Source organism: Eurosta solidaginis, chromosome 2 (assembly GCF_040869045.1).
Source record: "Eurosta solidaginis isolate ZX-2024a chromosome 2, ASM4086904v1, whole genome shotgun sequence".
Classification (NCBI taxonomy): Eukaryota; Metazoa; Arthropoda; class Insecta; order Diptera; family Tephritidae; genus Eurosta; species Eurosta solidaginis.
This window is the reverse complement of record NC_090320.1, coordinates 258,276,541-258,289,509: the sequence shown is the minus strand read 5'-3', so window position 1 is coordinate 258,289,509 and position 12,969 is coordinate 258,276,541.

The following is a 12,969-nucleotide window of genomic DNA, read 5'->3' as shown; positions in this document are numbered from 1 at the left end:
ATCATTTTTGCCTCACTGCTGATAATGAAGCCTTCGGTTTGTCGGTTGATCAGTTTTTGCGTTGGCGTGCATCTATCTGTTGTTCGTGTTATGTTTACTAACTACGGAGTATGTTAATGCTAAAATGTGTGTTCAGTTTTGCTTATTTATTAAATATTTTTGTGAGAGGCTTGATCACTAATGGCAACCCCTCATTTATGCTTTTGTTTTCCTCTATAAACATCTTTTAAGGGCTAGGGTTTAATCAGCTCGCGGTAGTTTTCAAAGTGTTTTATGAGTTTATGTGTGTGCTTCTTTATCCGCTTCTGTGTCAGCCGTGCTCGTTGATTGATGTCAGTAGGTCAAGCATTGCTCTTCTTGAGTGGTCGTTAAGCACTTTTTTGTTGTAAATTTATAAAAGTTTTCCTGGAAATTGTATAGCACAAAACAACGATGAAAAAAATGGTGCAAGATGTGCTTGCTGTTTAATTATGTTTTAATTTACTTCCGTTTAACTCAGAAATTGTATCTTGAGAAAATGCTTGAAACTCTTGACTGACTTCTGAGAGTATTATACTATTCTGGTATTGTGTAGACAATTGTCATATATAAATTAGACTGGGTCGAAAAATTATATCAAAAGGCCGATCCCGAGTTTTTAGCTTATGTTGAGAGGAATTTGTTTTGTTTTCTTTCTTTCTTCTTTGGTATGAAGGTTCCATAGTTTAACCGCCCAATCGATTTAAGCCGATTCGTAACAGGTCATGCCACTTAGCCCTGTTTTGCGATAAATGATGCCAATTGGGAACACTAGGGGAAGTCAAGTCTTTCCCCACACAGTGGAGCTCTCCCCTTTCACCTGCTTCCAAATACGGGTGTCAATGAAATAAAATTCTTGCCAGGAGCGTCCTTGTCCATTCGCATTACATGATTTGGACAGTAAAGCCTTTAGACTTTTCTTCGAACTACCCTCAAATCAGCTTAATGGTCATACAACTCAATTTCATAGCTCCTCCGGGTATACTGGCGCCATCAGCATTCCCATTTCATCATTTGTGGATATCCATACAGGTATGATGAGCCACTTATATACCACTATTTTTGTTCATCCTTCCCTTGTCTTGAAACTTTTGTATTCATCTTGGTCGTACGACCACCTGCTTCCTGATAAGAGGGCTCCGCAGTCTAATATTAATTGTGTGAATAAAAGCGACTGCCACATCAGTGCTCCTTTGTGTTGTAACCCCATCGTTACTTCGCGAGGCGGTCTGGTAAGGGGAGACTCCGTTCAAATATAGCCAAAACAACCCTGGCCGCAACTATCTAAAAGGCATGATCAGCATAACATCGTCGATTAAGAGGTTGGAAGTTCTTGGTAATCTCGCTACCCTTCTATGAACCGAGGTGGCGTGCAATGTATGGCGAAATCAAAAAAACATGCGAAAAACTAATTCTTTAGTGGAATAAACAAAGGGCTGGCTGTTGATTGGCGGTTCAAATAATCACACTTCCTGACGCTACAGCAATGTACTTGCGTTCGTTCGTAGCAATGCTGTGAGTTACGTAGCACACTTTTAAAACTTAATTCTTTAAAATTTCAAAAATTTATGGGAACAATTTTTTAAGTAGCTTTCTTTGCAGAGATGTTGTTGTTGTTGTATTAACAGTGCTTCACCTCATTCAATGGGCATGACAACTCACAAATTGTCATCAAAATCCTCTAAAGGGAGTCCTAGGAAACTGGCTGTTTCAACAGGGGCGCACCATAGGGAGATGGGTGTTAGAGGGATAGGTTCCACATTACAATTGCAAAGATGGTTGGTGTCATGTGGGGACACATCACATGCAGGACATATATTACGTATGTCGGGGTTGATTCTGGACAAGTAAGATTTTATCTTGTTACAGTATCCAGAACGAAGTTGGGCCAGAGCAGGCGCGGCTCTACGGTGGGGGGGGGGGGGGTGGGAGTGCGTTGAAATAGGGGACATTTACCAAATAACAAGTAAGGAAGGCTAAGGCGGGTGTAACTGAACATTACATACTCAGCTGAGAGCTTTGGAGACAAAATAAAGGAAAATCACCATCTAGGAAAATTACCCTAGGGTAACCCTGGAATGTGTTTGTATGACTGGGTATCAAATGGAAGGTATTAAAGAGTATTTTAAAAGGGAGTGGGCCATAGTTCTATAGGTGGACGCTATTTCGGGATATCGCCATAAAAGCGGACCAGGGGTGACTCTAGAATGTGTGCGTACGATATGGGTATCAAATGAAAGGTGTTACTTGTTGCCTTTTCCAGTGTGTGTTTTTAAGACCAGGCGACCAAACTGGTGACGCGTAGCTCATGAGCAACCGGTCAACTGCTTTGTACGTGGCTAGTAACGTTTATTTATCTTTTCCCCATGTGCTGCCGGCAAGCGACTTGAGGATTTTGTTGCGACTTTGTACTTTAGGTAAGAGTGTGAAGGTTAGAGTATTATCGAGCGTTACCCCTTTGGGTGACTGACAGTCGGTAGTGTGATACCATCGATGCGTACGTCCATCATTTGCGGCGTCTGTTCCTTCCACTGTGGGTACCGTGTTGTGATGGTAGTGTGCTCCGTCTACCACAGCTAATGTTCTGGGTTCACACCCCGGGCAAAGCAACATCAAAATTTTAGAAATAAGGTTTTTCAATTAGAAGAAATTTTTTCTAAGCGGAGTCGCCCCTCGACAGTGTTTGGCAAGCGCTCCGGGTGTATTTCTGCCATGAATAGCTCTCAGTGAAAACTCATTTGCCTTGCAGATGCCGTTCGGGGTCGGCATAAAACATGTAGGTCTCGTCCGGCCAATTTGTAGGGAAAATGAAGAGGAACACGACGCAAATTGGATGAGAATCTCGGTCTTAGATCTCTTCGGAGGTTATCGTGCCTTACATTTATTTATTTATTTATTCTTTCCACGTCGTAAACAGGGCGGCCGTGGATTTTGTCGATGATAATGACAAGTTGCGAGAGGTGAAGAAACCGTAAAGATAGCGGAGATAACTGTTTATTTTAGATACTAATTCATCGACTGAAGGGCCAGGAAATGATTGTGACTCCTTGTGGTGGGAAGGTAGTTTCGATATGTAAAAATTAAACAGAAGCGGGGATAGGACACCACTCTGTGGAACCCCCTGGTAAATTTTCCGAGGTTTAGAAATTTCGATCCTAAATTCAACCGGCGCCTGCCGGCCACTCAGGTAATTAGCGGTCCATCTTTATAGACAGAGACGGCTGTGTTTAAAGAAAGTTGCAGCCCAATACCTTCAGCAGTGTCCGTGGTTACATATTTCCGAAATTCAATTTCCTGATTTATGACTTGTTTAAATGTGTATATTTAAATTTAATTAATTAACAAAGACTTTTTTATTTTAATAAATAAATTACATAATTTAAGCAAAGATGCATTTTATTAACTACTAAATTTACACATATGAAATTCATCACTTTTACATGCGAAACAGCCGATTTACTTCAGCCATGAACTCAGTGTTCAGATCTGGAATCCTCTACTTGTTGAAATTGTATCAATATAACCAAATATGTCATGACACCGGAATACAACTGAAGTTACAGAAAATAAAGAAAATATTTTTATAAAATCATGCAAAGTTCAATTCATATACATACATACGTATGTATAAATGTATGTAAGATTGTAAGTTTCAATAAAAATTTGTAAAGTCCATGAACAAAAACTATTGGAAATGCGATCCATTTATGGACATGATACTGCAATTTCTTAAGATATTACCCATAGACTTTGGTCTGCCCGAAAATTGGTTTGTCTAAATTAAAAAATTGGGCCTCGCTTCCCCTTTTCACTATCTATTTACTCTACCTTCCACTATTCTTATAATTCTTGTTCATCCCATATTTCATTTGGCTGCCTCTGCCTCCACTCCCAATACCATTCCTACTCCTACACTCACATCTAATTCTGCTAAACTTCACATTCCCAATCCCACTTCCAGTTCTAGTTCCACTTCCCACGACTCCCACTCCCATTCTGTCTCCTTCTCTCACCTTAATTTTCTCATATTTGGAAACTTTTTACCAAATATCGAATTACTTGGCCGATCCGTTCCAATATTTTTGTTTGTATAAATCTTTAGTTAACTAAACAAAACTAACGCAAATTAAATTACCATCCTTTCTATAAATAAACAAGTAAGGAAGGCTAAGTTCGGGTGTAACAGAACATAACATACTCAGTTGAGAGCTATGGAGACAAAATAAGGAAAATCAATCTGGGGTAACCCTGGAATGTGGTTGTATAACATGTGTATCAAATGAAAGGTATTAAAGAGTATTTTAAGAGAGAGTAGGCCATAGTTCTATGGATGAACGCCATTTAGGGATATCGCCATAAAGGTAGACCAGGGCTGACTCTAGAATTTGTTTGTACGATATGGGTATCAAATGAAAGGTGTTACTGAGCATTTTAAGAGGGAGTGGGCCTTAGGTCTATCGGTGGACGCCTTTTCGAGATGTCCCCATTAAGGTGGACCAGGGGTGATTCTATAATGTGTTTGTACGATATGGGTATCAAATGAAAGCTGTTAATGAGTATTTTGAAAAGGAGTGATCCTTAGTTCCATAGGTGGACGCCGTTTCGAGATATCGCCATAAAGGTGGACCAGGGGTGTCTCTAGAATGTGTTTGTACGATATGGGAATCAAATGAAAGGTGTTACTGAGCATTTTAAGAGGGAGTGGGCATTAGGTCTATAGGTGGACGCCTTTTCGAGATATCGCCATTAGGGTGGGCCAGGGGTGACTCTAGAATGTTTGTACGGTATGGGTATCAAACGAAAGGTGTTACTGAGCATTTTAAGAGGGAGTGGGCATGAGGTCTATAGGTGGACGCCTTTTCGAGATATCGTCATTAGGGTGGGCCAGGGGTGACTCTAGAATGTGTTTGTACGATATGTGCATCAAACGAAAGGTGTTACTGAGCATTTTAAGAGGGAGTGGGCATTAGGTCTATAGGTGGATGCCCTTTCGAGATATCGCCATTAGGGTGGGCCAGGGGTGACTCTAGAATGTTTGTACGATATGGGTATCAAACGAAAGGTGTTACTGAGCATTTTAAGAGGGAGTGGGCATTAGGTCTATAGGTGGACGCCTTTTCGAGATATCGCCATTAGGGTGGGCCAGGGGTGACTCTAGAATGTGTTTGTGCGATTTGGGTATCAAATGAAAGGTGGTAAGGAGTATTTTAAAAGGGAGTAATCCTTAGTTCTATAGGTGGACGCCCATAAAGGTGGACCAAGGGTGACTCTAGAATCTTTGTACGATATGGGTATCAAACGAAAGGTGTTACTGAGCATTTTAAGAGGGAGTGGGCATTAGGTCTACAGGTGGACGCCTTTTCGAGATATCGCCATTAGGGTGGGCCAGGGTGACTCTAGAATGTGTTTGTACGATTTGGGTATCAAATGAAAGGTGGTAAGGAGTATTTTAAAAGGGAGTAATCCTTAGTTCTATAGGTAGACGCCTTTTCGAGATATCGCCATAAAGGTGGACCAAGGGTGATTCTAGAATCTTTGTACGATATGGGTATCAAACGAAAGGTGTTACTGAGCATTTTAAGAGGGAGTGGGCATTAGGTCTACAGGTGGACGCCTTTTCGAGATATCGCCATTAGGGTGGGCCAGGGTGACTCTAGAATGTGTTTGTACGATTTGGGTATCAAATGAAAGGTGGTAAGGAGTATTTTAAAAGGGAGTAATCCTTAGTTCTATAGGTGGACGCCTTTTCGAGATATCGCCATAAAGGTGGACCAAGGGTGACTCTAGAATCTTTGTACGATATGGGTATCAAACGAAAGGTGTTACTGAGCATTTTAAGAGGGAGTGGGCATTAGGTCTATAGGTGGACGCCTTTTCGAGATATCGCCGTTAGGGTGGGCCAGGGGTGACTCTAGAATGTGTTTGTACGATTTGGGTATCAAATGAAAGGTGGTAAGGAGTATTTTAAAAGGGAGTAATCCTTAGTTCTATAGGTGGACGCCTTTTCGAGATATCGCCATAAAGATGGACCAAGGGTGACTCTAGAATCTTTGTACGATATGGGTATCAAACGAAAGGTGTTACTGAGCATTTTAAGAGGGAGTGGGCATTAGGTCTACAGGTGGACGCCTTTTCGAGATATCGCCATTAGGGTGGGCCAGGGTGACTTTAGAATGTGTTTGTACGATTTGGGTATCAAATGAAAGGTGGTAAGGAGTATTTTAAAAGGGAGTAATCCTTAGTTCTATAGGTGGACGCCTTTTCGAGATATCGCCATAAAGCTGGACCAAGGGTGACTCTAGAATGTTTGTACGGTATGGGTATCAAACGAAAGGTGTTACTGAGCATTTTAAGAGGGAGTGGGCATTAGGTCTATAGGTGGACGCCTTTTCGAGATATCGCCATTAGGGTGGGCCAGGGTGACTCTAGAATGTGTTTGTACGATATGGGTATCAAATGAAAGGTGGTAATGAGTATTTTAAAAGGGAGTAATCCTTAGTTCTATAGGTGGACGCCTTTTCGGGATATCGCCATTAGGGTGGGCCAGGTGTGACTCTAGAATGTTTGTACGATATGGGTATCAAACGAAAGGTGTTACTGAGCATTTTAAGAGGGAGTGGGCATTAGGTCTATAGGTGGACGCCTTTTCGAGATATCGCCATTAGGGTGGGACAGGGGTGACTCTAGAATGTTTGTACGATATGGGTATCAAACGAAAGGTGTTACTGAGCATTTTAAGAGGGAGTGGACATTAGGTCTATAGGTGGACGCCTTTTCGAGATATCGCCATTAGGGTGGGCCAGGGGTGACTCTAGAATGTTTGTACGATATGGGTATCAAACGAAAGGTGTTACTGAGCATTTTAAGAGGGAGTGGACATTAGGTCTATAGGTGGACGCCTTTTCGAGATATCGCCATTAGGGTGGGCCAGGGTGACTCTAGAATGTGTTTGTACGATATGGGTATCAAATGAAAGGTGGTAATGAGTATTTTAAAAGGGAGTAATCCTTAGTTCTATAGGTGGACGCCGTTTCGAAATATCGCCATTAGGGTGGGCCAGGTGTGACTCTAGAATGTTTGTACGATATGGGTATCAAACGAAAGCTGTTACTGAGCATTTTAAGAGGGAGTGGGCATTAGGTCTATAGGTGGACGCCTTTTCGAGATATCGCCATTAGGGTGGGACAGGGGTGATTCTAGAATGTTTGTACGATATGGGTATCAAACGAAAGGTGTTACTGAGCATTTTAAGAGGGAGGGGGCATTAGGTCTATAGGTGGACGCCTTTTCGAGATATCGCCATAAAGCTGGACCAAGGGTGACTCTAGAATGTTTGTACGGTATGGGTATCAAACGAAAGGTGTTACTGAGCATTTTAAGAGGGAGTGGGCATTAGGTCTATAGGTGGACGCCTTTTCGAGATATCGCCATTAGGGTGGGCCAGGGTGACTCTAGAATGTGTTTGTACGATATGGGTATCAAATGAAAGGTGGTAATGAGTATTTTAAAAGGGAGTAATCCTTAGTTCTATAGGTGGACGCCTTTTCGGGATATCGCCATTAGGGTGGGCCAGGTGTGACTCTAGAATGTTTGTACGATATGGGTATCAAACGAAAGGTGTTACTGAGCATTTTAAGAGGGAGTGGGCATTAGGTCTATAGGTGGACGCCTTTTCGAGATATCGCCATTAGGGTGGGACAGGGGTGACTCTAGATTGTTTGTACGATATGGGTATCAAACGAAAGGTGTTACTGAGCATTTTAAGAGGGAGTGGACATTAGGTCTATAGGTGGACGCCTTTTCGAGATATCGCCATTAGGGTGGGCCAGGGGTGACTCTAGAATGTTTGTACGATATGGGTATCAAACGAAAGGTGTTACTGAGCATTTTAAGAGGGAGTGGACATTAGGTCTATAGGTGGACGCCTTTTCGAGATATCGCCATTAGGGTGGGCCAGGGTGACTCTAGAATGTGTTTGTACGATATGGGTATCAAATGAAAGGTGGTAATGAGTATTTTAAAAGGGAGTAATCCTTAGTTCTATAGGTGGATGCGGTTTCGAAATATCGCCATTAGGGTGGGCCAGGTGTGACTCTAGAATGTTTGTACGATATGAGTATCAAACGAAAGCTGTTACTGAGCATTTTAAGAGGGAGTGGGCATTAGGTCTATAGGTGGACGCCTTTTCGAGATATCGCCATTAGGGTGGGCCAGGGGTGACTCTAGAATGTTTGTACGATATGGGTATCAAACGAAAGGTGTTACTGAGCATTTTAAGAGGGAGTGGACACTAGGTCTATAGGTGGACGCCTTTTCGAGATATCGCCATTAGGGTGGGACAGGGGTGACTCTAGAATGTTTGTACGATATGGGTATCAAACGAAAGGTGTTACTGAGCATTTTAAGAGGGAGGGGGCATTAGGTCTATAGGTGGACGCCTTTTCGAGATATCGCCATTAGGGTGGGACAGGGGTGACTCTGGTATGTTTTTGTACGATATGGATATCAAATCAAAGGTATTAATGAGGGTTTTAAAAGCGAGTGGCCCTTAGATGTATATGTGAAGGCGTTCTCGCGATATCGACCAAAATGTGGACCAGGTGATCCAGAAAATCATCTGTCGGGTACTGCTAATTTATTTATATATGCAATACCACTAACAGTATTCCTGCCAAGATTCCAAGGGCTGTTGATTTCGCCTTGTAGAACTTTTTCATTTTCTTCTACTTAATATGGTAGGTGTCACACCCATTTTACAAAGTTTTTTCCAAAGTTATATTTTGCGTCAATAAACCAATCCAGTTACCATGTTTCATCACTTTTTTCGTATTTGGTATAGAATTATGGCATTTTTTTCATTTTTCGTAATTTTCGATATCGATAAAGTGGGCGTGGTTATGGTCAGATTTCGCCCATTTTTTATACCAAGAAAAAGTGAGCTCAGGTAAGTACGTGGGCTAAGTTTAGTAAAGATATATCGGATTTTGCTCAAGTTATTGTGTTAATGGCCGAGCGGAAGGACAGACGGTGGACTGTGTATAAAAACTGGGCGTGGCTTCCACCGATTTCGCCCATTTTCACAGAGAACAGTTACCGTCATAGAATCTATGCTCCTACCAAATTTGAGAGGGATTGGTAAATTTTTGTTCGACTTATGGCAATAAAAGTATTCTAGACAAACTAAATGAAAATGGGCGGAGCCACGCCAATTTTGAAATTTTCTTTTCTTTTTGTATTTTGTTGCATCATATCATTACTGGAGTTGAATTTTGACTTAATTTACTTATATACAGTAAAGATATTAAATTTTATGTTAAAATTTGAATTAAAAAAATTTTTTTTTTAAAAGTGGGCGTGTTCTTCATCCAATTTTGCTAATTTTTATTTGGCACATATAGAGTAATAGTAGTAACGTTCCTGCCAAATTTCATCATGATATCTTCAACGACTGCCAAATTACAGCTTGCAAAACTTTTAAATTACCTTCTTGTAAAAGTGGGCGGTGCCACGCCCATTGTCCAAAATCTTACTAATTTTCTATTCTACGTCATAACGTCAACCCATCTACCAAGTTTCGTCGCTTTATCTGTCTTTTGTAATGAGTTATCGCTCTTTTTCGGTTTTTCGAAATTTTCGATATCGAAAAAGTGGGCGTGGTTATAGTCCGATATCGTTCATTTTAAATAGCGATCTGAGATGAGTGCTCAGGAACCTACATACCAAATTCCATCAAGATACCTCAAAATTTACTCAAGTTATCGTGTTAACGGACGGACGGACGGACGGACGGACGGACGGACGGACGGACGGACATGGCTCAATCAAATTTTTTTTCGATCCTGATTATTTTGATATATGGAAGTCTATATCTATCTCGATTCTTTTATATATGTACAACCAACCGTTATCCAATCAAACTTAATATACTCTGTGAGCCCTGCTCAACTGAGTATAAACATAGGCAGATAAACTACTCGAAAAAAAAATCTCCAAAAATAAAATAGGCCTTTCCTAAAGTAAAATTTTCTCCTGATTCCGAATATGACCTCAATTTTCCGGTGGCAAATCTAGTTTCCGAGATATCGGCGAAAATATGAAAATTCCCATTTTTGCAGAACACTACTTCATATAGGTAGGGCAAAAATTTGTAGTTTTCATTTTTTCGTTTTAAACTGTTAAACTGTACGTTATACTAATTTCAATAAACATTTTTTGCCGTCACCTCCTTTGAGTATCTTCAGTAGTTTGGCCACTATGCCAAAAACGTTGGAAAAATTTTGAGAAAAAAAGAAATTTTTTATAAAATTTCAGATTTAACCACTTTAAAATCGGAAAAATTTTAAGGACGAAAAAAAATTAGCCCTCCTATGTTGCAGGTAATTTAACTGCGAAAACGTTAAGCATACTAGTCCAACACTCGGACGTGCCGTTGAGACTATAGCCCCGTTAACTTGCAAGCGTCTATCCTTGTAGTATTACTTTGATAAAATTGGCGAGACATTTCATTTGGTCACTCTACCTTAGGGTCTAATAAATTTAAAAAGACATCAAGAATTTAATTGTCACTACTGTTTGTTGTAAACTTTGTTTTGAACATTGTAGTGCAAATTTATACATACTATATCGGTAGATGCGTTTACGAAATGGCTTGTTGCAAAAGAGATTTAAATGTAAAAATAATCCGGATGATTTTTGCTTTATTTGCGGACATTATATTTTCGGAAACTCAGCTCGGAAAATAACTAATTCTGTCAAAGATGCATACTTTCATTATTTCGGTTTCCGTGTAAAAAATCTCGATAAATCTTGGACACCTCATTTTATTTACGCCTCCTGTAGATTAACTTTAATGAGATGGGTATCGGGTAAAGGTCATAACATGAAGTTTGGTGTTCCATTGATGTGGACTGAACCCTTTAACCACGACCAGTGCTATTTTTGCGTAATAGACCTTAAAGGTAAAACGAGAAAAAGAGGAAATTAATAAGTTATCCAAATGTGGCATCAGCTAAACAACCAATACTACATGACCATACCTTACCCATACCTAGGCCGCCTATAAGTTTTGAAGTCTAAAGCGAAAGTGACTCCGAAGCAGATAATTCAGACAGTGAACAAGAAGGAGAGGTCCCACATCGAGTCTCACAACCCGAACTTAATGACTTGGCCAGAGATTTGAAATTATCGCAATTTGATAGCGAAGTTCTAGGATCTCGTTTGCAGCAATGGGGCAGCCTGGGCAGCCTCGACAAGTACTTCCAAATTTCGAAATAGACACAAGACTTTCTCTTCTTTTTTTACTAAAAGTGAAAATATTTGCTCCTGCAATGATGTTCAAGGTTTATTTGAAGCACTAAAATTTGAAAATAAAGTGGATGACTGGCGCTTGTTTATAGACAGTTCAAAGATTAGTTTAAAAGCAGCATTACTCCATAAAGGAAATTCGTTACCGTCAATACCAGTGGCACATTATGAGAATACTAAAGAAACTTATTTAAGCATATCCAATTTACTTGAGCTCATTCAATATAAACAAATTAATTGGAGGCTTTGCGCGGACTTAAAGGTAAGCAGTTTCGGTGGTACAATTTTAAAAAAATAGTATATGAAATACATCCCAGGTTGTAGCTCTAATTCGCGGACTTCAAGGAGGTTTCACTAAATATTGCTGTTTTCTCTGTTTTTGGGACAGCCGTGCTAGAGAAACCCATTATATTCAGGAAAACTGAGAGCTGAGTACAAACCAGGTGCCTTCAATATTGCAAACCCGCCTTTGGTAAATCCCGAACGAGTTATTTTCCCAGCACTTCACATCAAATTAGGATTAATGAAAAATTTTGTAAAGGCTTTAAATAAGGACGCGCCATCCTTCCAGTACCTAACGAAATTTTTCCCTAAAATAACTCAAGCCAAATTAAAAGAAGGTATGTTTGTTGGTCCGCAAATTAGAAAGTTGCTGAAAGACGAAAATTTTGCGTATCATTTATCATCAGTAGAAGCAGCGGCTTGGGACAGCTTTAAGCAAGGATTTCTTGGCAACAACAAAGATCCCAACTATAGAGAGATGGTCAAAGACTTGTTGAAAAACTACAGCGCTATGAAATTCAATATGTCCCTCAAAATGCATTTTTTGCATTCACATTTGTATAATTTTACCGCAAACCTAGGTGCTGAAGGTGATGAACAGGGTGAAAGGTTTCATCAAGACCACATGATTTAATTGTCTCTATAAAAAATTGTAGGATAGACGCTTGCAAGTTAACGGGGCTATAATCTCAACGGCACGTCCGATTGTTGCACTGGTATGCTTAAAATTTTCGTAGTTAAATTACCTACAACATAGGAGGGCTAGATTTTTTTCGGCAATAGAATTTTTTCGATTTTAAAGTGGTTAAATCTGAAATTTTGTAAAAAATTTCGTTTTTTTTTCAACATTTTTTGAACCTTTTTTGGCATAGTGGCCAAACTACTGAATCTACTTACGGGAGGTGAAGGCAAGAAATTTTTATCGGAATTAGTATAATGCATAATTCAACGAAAAAATGAAAAATACCAATTTTTGCCGTACCTATGTATATGCAAAAATGGGAATTTTCATATCTTCGCTGATATCTCGGAAACTAGATCTGCCACAGGAAAATGGAAGTCATATTCGGAATCAGCATTTCACTTTAGGAAAGGCCTATTTTATTCTTATAGACTAAAGTTGTTCAAAATTTGTTGAGTAGTGTAATTGACCCGTTATCCTACCCGAAAGCAGACGAATTTGTCATATTGTTGGTTTAGCAAAAAACCAAAAACTGTAACTTCTTGCCCATCCCTGCTTCTCTTCATATTTTCCTTTTAAATTCTCGATTTTTCTCTTTTTTATTTTTACTTTCTTTCCTTTCCCCCAACCTTCCTTTACTTTTCTTTATCACCTTTCTTGCACATGCTGCCTCTCCTTCCCAT